Raw genomic sequence first — 5,933 nt, 5'->3', positions numbered from 1 at the left:
TCAACAATTTATACAGTAAATTATATCAACAATTTATACAGTAAATTATATCAACAATTTATACAGTAAATTATATCAACGATTCATGAGAGAATACCCTTCGAAACGTCGCTCAAATAAAGAAGTAGCTGTTTTTCCATAAGTATGTGTTATAGTTTATTGCCCTATCCAGTTACTAAATGCCTCTTAAAGATTACTATGAATGTTTATTGTTTTTCAGATTACTGTGTTTATCCTGTTTTGGTTTCAAATCTTTAGTGGTTTTAGTGGCTCACTGATGATAGACAGTTTATATTTGATGTTACAACATATAATATTTACATCCTTCCCTCCTTTTATAAATGGTGTATTTGATAAAGATACATCAGCTGAACAATTATTAGATAAACCACATTTATATAAAGCAGGTCAGAATAGCAAGGTAAGCACATTTATATATATATATAAACAGGTCAGAATAGCAAGGTAAGGACATATATAAGCTCTTGTAAATGTTCTACTGTCTAAACTGGGGGGTGGATAGTTAGTGCGTGTACGTTGTATCAAAAGGTCTGTAATTGAGCCAACTGGCATGATTTCTATTCTACAGTTGTACGTCACCAGGAGTAGGGTCGCCTGTCCAACCTTGTGGGTTTTCTCTGGGTCCTTAGGTTTCCTCCCACTGCTAAAGACCCCTGCGCACAAGCGAATTATTGAAATTAAATTAAACCATATTTTAGTCCCCATATGACCTAGTTTATGTCGAGTGGATGTTATAATATTATTGTTGTAGTTTGATATGAAATTTGTATATTTAACAGTTATATACAAAATGGACATTTGGTGTTGTTTTTCTGGATTCATTATATCAAAGTATGGTCATTTATTTCATCAACCATTATGTAAGTATATAGGTTTTCCTAATGGGTTATTTGTGCTTGTAGATGTTTCCAAATTTTTTTTTTGTCCCCCGCCTTTCGAAGAAAGCAGGGGACTATTAAAATGGGTTCGTCCGTCTGTCTGTCCGTCCGTCCGTCCGTCCGTCCGTCCGTCCGTCCGTCCGTCTGTCTGTCCGTCTGTCTGTCCGTCACACTTTTTGGGACACAATAACTCTCTTCCTAATTGAGCTAGAATGTTCAAACTTGGTGTATGTGTTTATTAGGTCAATGCCTTGATGGAGTTCGAAGATGAGCATTTTCCGCTTAGGGTAAGCAATTTGATTGGTTGATGCTTTGGGACACGATAACTCTCTTCCTTATTGGGCTAGAATGTTCAAACTTGGTGTATGTGTTGATTAGGTCAATGCCTTGATGGAGTTCGAAGATGAGCATTTTCCGCTTAGGGTAAGCAGAGATAAGCAATTTGATTGGTTGATGCTTTGGGACACGATAACTTTTAATTGAGCTAGAATGTTCAAACTTGGTGTATGTGTTTATTAGGTCAATGCCTTGATGGAGTTCGAAGATGAGCATTTTCCGCTTAGGGTAAGCAGAGATAAGCAATTTGATTGGTTGATACTTTGGAGCACGATAACTCTCTTCCTAATTGAGCTAGAATGTTCAAACTTGGTGTATGTGTTGATTAGGTCAATGCCTTGATGGAGTTCGAAGATGAGCATTTTCCGCTTAGGGTAAGCAGAGATAAGCAATTTGATTGGTTGATGCTTTGGGACACGATAACTTTAGTTCTAATTAAGTGAGATTGATGAAACTTGGTGTATAGTTTCATTACAGTAATACCTTGACTAAGTTTGATAATGAGCATTTTCTGCTCAGGGTAAGCAGAGCGATACGCAATTTGATTGGTCGAGACTTTGGAAAACAATAACTCTCCTACTTTGATTGTCCCCCGCCTTTCGAAGAAAGCAGGGAACTATTAAAATGGGTTCGTCCGTCTGTCTGTTTGTCTGTCTGTCCGTTCCGCTTATTTGTGATAAATTTATATGTGTCCTCTAATTATTTTCCTATTTCGGCGGGGGACATCAGCCTCACTGTTGGCTTGTTTTTTTTTTAATATCTCCATTTTATACCTATAATGGTACCCAAAATCAACTTTTCCTATTAGTAAAGGCACTTCTAATATTACAAGGGGCATTATGTGAGATTAGATAAAGAGTTGATAGTTCGCGCTATAATAGTTAAAAGATAACGCAAATAAGATATGCTGAAAATTTCAGTCAAATTGCTCCACTCTGAACTGGGATATTAGCTTTTGATTTTTAGGCTTGCCGCGATCATCATTACTAAAGTTGGTACAATAAAAAACAAAGTCTCGATTATCCATTTTTACGTTTAATTATTTTTCAAAAAATGTATTCAAGTCCGCTAAATATCACAGGCTAGCGATGGCATCGAGTGTTGATTATGGTCTGGATAAGTTAATTAATGTCTAATTAATAATTTAGATAACATTTGAGGCCTAAAGAAAGACCTGCAATAGGCAGATTTAGCTCTTGCATAATGTATGCTTAATTATAATTTTTGTTTATTAATGTTTTTCAGTCATACGCAAACTATAGTGTTGGTATATGGGAGTTTGGTACTACAATATGTGTTTGTATGATATTAATTATTTTACTACAGATTGGTCTAGAAACTAATTCATGGGTAAATATTATCTTTATTCCAGATATATTTCAATGAATAAAACCCATTAATTCCGTATTTAGGGCTCTTGGAACCCTTTATTCTGTTCTAAATGTGGCATTCGATATTCATGATAAATAGACAGCGACTAACGAACAGTAAATACAAGTTTAAAATGTGACAAACAAGCAGTCTTAAAATAGATTCTAGTTGCATGGGGTAGATTTTGTGAGATTGAAAAAAAAAATAAACCTGTTGATAGATAGATTAGTTTGAATATGTTTTTAGTCCAAACATATCAAATCACACAATTTGTGTTTTCTTTGTGATCGAAATTACAACTACAGGTAAGGTCGTTTATACAGCTTTATTATTAGAACCGCTTGGCATCAATGTTCCTCGTTCTTAATAAAGTGTATATAGCTGCTCTGACAGATTGGGTGAGCTCTAATAAATTTCGCTCAACACCCTCTTTTATAACCCCTAATTCCTTTACGTCATAGACTGACCTTGGTATTAATTTCCTTCCCAAATATGGAATAAACATCCCCCATGCATAAAATATGATAAAAATTCAGTCCTATAACGATTCACACTTCTAAACACAAAAATATGTTCGGCCGTGTATCTGTTATCACTCGTCACTTTAATCCGTTATATAATTGGATAACTCATGTTTTGCTTTTGCTTTCATCACTTCTGTTTCTTAAATTTTCATTAAGCATCTATTGTAGCAATGATCTCTGTGTTAACATTATTTCTGGAACGTGTTTAAACAGTTCTATCACATATGTGATAATGACAGACACCAATATTAGAGACTTTTGGCAAGCGTAATTTCCTGGTCCGTATCGCGTATCCGTATGGATTTTGCGTGTGACGTCATCAATGTCTGTGTATTTCTCATACGTGATACGGCACACGGATACGGCAGCACGTATGGAACGGCTTTCATACGGAAATGGTCCGTATAACACTAGTCGTCTTTTTACCGTCGTTTTTGCTACTTTTAGAAGCTGAAATGTTGCATCATTGCGTTTTTATGAATCTATGTGTATCCTAGAACATGAAGGTGTATATTTGATGTGCTTTTAACAGTGATAACGACTGCAATTTAATCATTATTTTTGATGGGTTGTTCTCGGAATTTTCATATTTTTCCCGCCTGTCTGCATACTGGTTGATCTACGGGCTAAACTTTCTGAAATGATACATTAGTGAAACCAAAAATTTCTAAAATCTGCCAAAACTCTTAAACTACATTGACGCAACGTATCACGTATACGATACGGATACGGGATACGGATGGGAAAAATCCGCTTGCCAAAAGTCTCTATTGTCCTTTAAGCTCTTAACCAAGATTAGTCATTACAATTTGTTATTTATCAGGTAAATATTATCTATAATGTTGTTTTCTAGGTATGGTTACAGTGGTTATTTTTGATACTAAGTTTTATGGTATTTTGGATGTTTGCCATCGTTTCTAATGCCATCTTTTTCACGTTTGATCCTCCTTCTAATCCATATTGGGTAATGGAGAATACCATATCTCAGGCTATACATTCTTGTATTGCAATCTTTGTTTGTGTTCTAGCTTTACTGCCAAGGTAAGTAGTAATAGATATATATTAGTTTTACATCTTTTTAATCCTTGCATATGTTAATATGGTCATTTATATGATAAGGTCTGTCATTGAGTCAACTGGCGTGGCTACGATTCCCCGGTTGTAAGTGACAAGGAATAGGGTCGCCTGTCCAACCTCATGGGTTTTCTCTGGGTCCTCCGGTTTCCTCCCACTGCTAAAGACTCCTACGCACAAAAAATTAAACCATATGCTATGCTAGTCCCGACATGACCTGGTTTGTGTCGAGTTACGTTAAACCCCATTTCTCTTTTTAAACATTTCAGAGTTATAATAAAATCCATCCAATTTACCTTTTTTCCTACGGACATTGATGTCGTTAAACAGCAAACTCGAGAAACCATGACAACAGAGGAAACAGAAGAAAATGGTGGTTGTGAAGCTACAGGCCATGATAATGTTACTGCACAGTCAATGCAACCTTATGACGCAAGCGTAGATAATACCGAAACAAAAGTGAATGGAATGAATGGTCCAAATAGGGATAACACAACACGCAGAAGGGACCAATCAGAATCTGTTACTGCAAAGTGTTAGTGTTTACCTACAACAAGTTTACATCAAATTACCTCACTACAGTGGTTAGAAAGTCTTCAAAATTCTAGTGTTCATTTTTTGTTTTTTTAAAATTGTATACGTATTATAAATCCAGATTTAAGTTGATAAAGGTTATTACATTCAGCATTGATAGTTTGAATGTGAAATTTATTTTTTAAAGAATCAGTTATTTTTAAAGCTATTTGAAAAAAGTATTTATTTGTATAGATAATCATTGAAGCACATACTAGGCATAATTATCAGAAGATATTGAACATATTGCTTTTATTATCTCAAATCCTGACCCACTCATTGGAATAATCATTGAAGCACATGTTAAATGAAGGCTAACTATAATTATATATTCTTTATTAGCTATCACACGTACGTCTGCCTTTCATGGTTACATACATAAAAGTCATGATCTACAGATACACAAGGACCGAGGCGTCCTCTCACTGCACGTGTGCTATGCGAATCTAATTAATATTCATGAGTCTGACAGCACATACTGGGCATAATTATCTAAAGATACTGAATTAATTTTCTGCATATCTCAACGTTTCTATTATCTCAAATCCTGACCAACTTAAAACCATCGGGACAATCCTCTTGTCTTAATAATAATAATATGTCCATTTATATAGCAACAAATCCACAACATCATGCTCATGGCACATACAACTATACAAAAGTTTTTTTTGTTGTCAATTTCTGTAGTGAATTTTAAAAAGACGAGTCTTTAATCGAGATTTGAAGATTGAAAAAGAAGTCACAAAATGGAGTTCAACTTGGAGTGACTTCCAATTTGACTTAAAAGATCCTGACCAATATAATATATTCAGGTCATGTGATAATTATATTGTGGGTGGTCTTTTGGTAATTTAAATCCTATATTTATAGGCTGGAATCTCGTGAAGATTATATTGGACTCCGTGGATGATTTAGTTAAAATCTCAATATGATTATATTCGACTCCGGGTATAATTTAGTTAAAATCTCAATATGATTATTTTTGACTCCGAAGATGATTTAGTTAAAATCTCAATGTCATTCGTCTGTATATTACTTACTGGTACAATGAATGTTTCAAATGATTAAACCCTAGGTTGTAAATATATTTATAATGTATTTTATATATACATGTATTTTGTATTAACTTATCATTTTAATTTATTGTAAATGTATT

At 34.4% G+C, this 5,933-nt stretch overlaps 1 long non-coding RNA gene across 1 annotated transcript; it reads left to right on the top strand.

The window, feature by feature from the left end:
- Positions 1 to 230: 230 nt before the first annotated feature.
- Positions 231 to 5,933, top strand: LOC130013998 (uncharacterized). Its single transcript, XR_008788974.1, has 5 exons — positions 231 to 421; positions 801 to 881; positions 2,481 to 2,585; positions 3,984 to 4,171; positions 4,474 to 5,933. It is a non-coding gene; the product is annotated as an uncharacterized LOC130013998 (long non-coding RNA).

Source organism: Patella vulgata, chromosome 8 (assembly GCF_932274485.2).
Source record: "Patella vulgata chromosome 8, xgPatVulg1.2, whole genome shotgun sequence".
NCBI classification, from domain to species: Eukaryota; Metazoa; Mollusca; class Gastropoda; family Patellidae; genus Patella; species Patella vulgata.
Note: the sequence above shows the minus strand (reverse complement) of the source record. Positions and strands in the feature narration are given on the sequence as shown.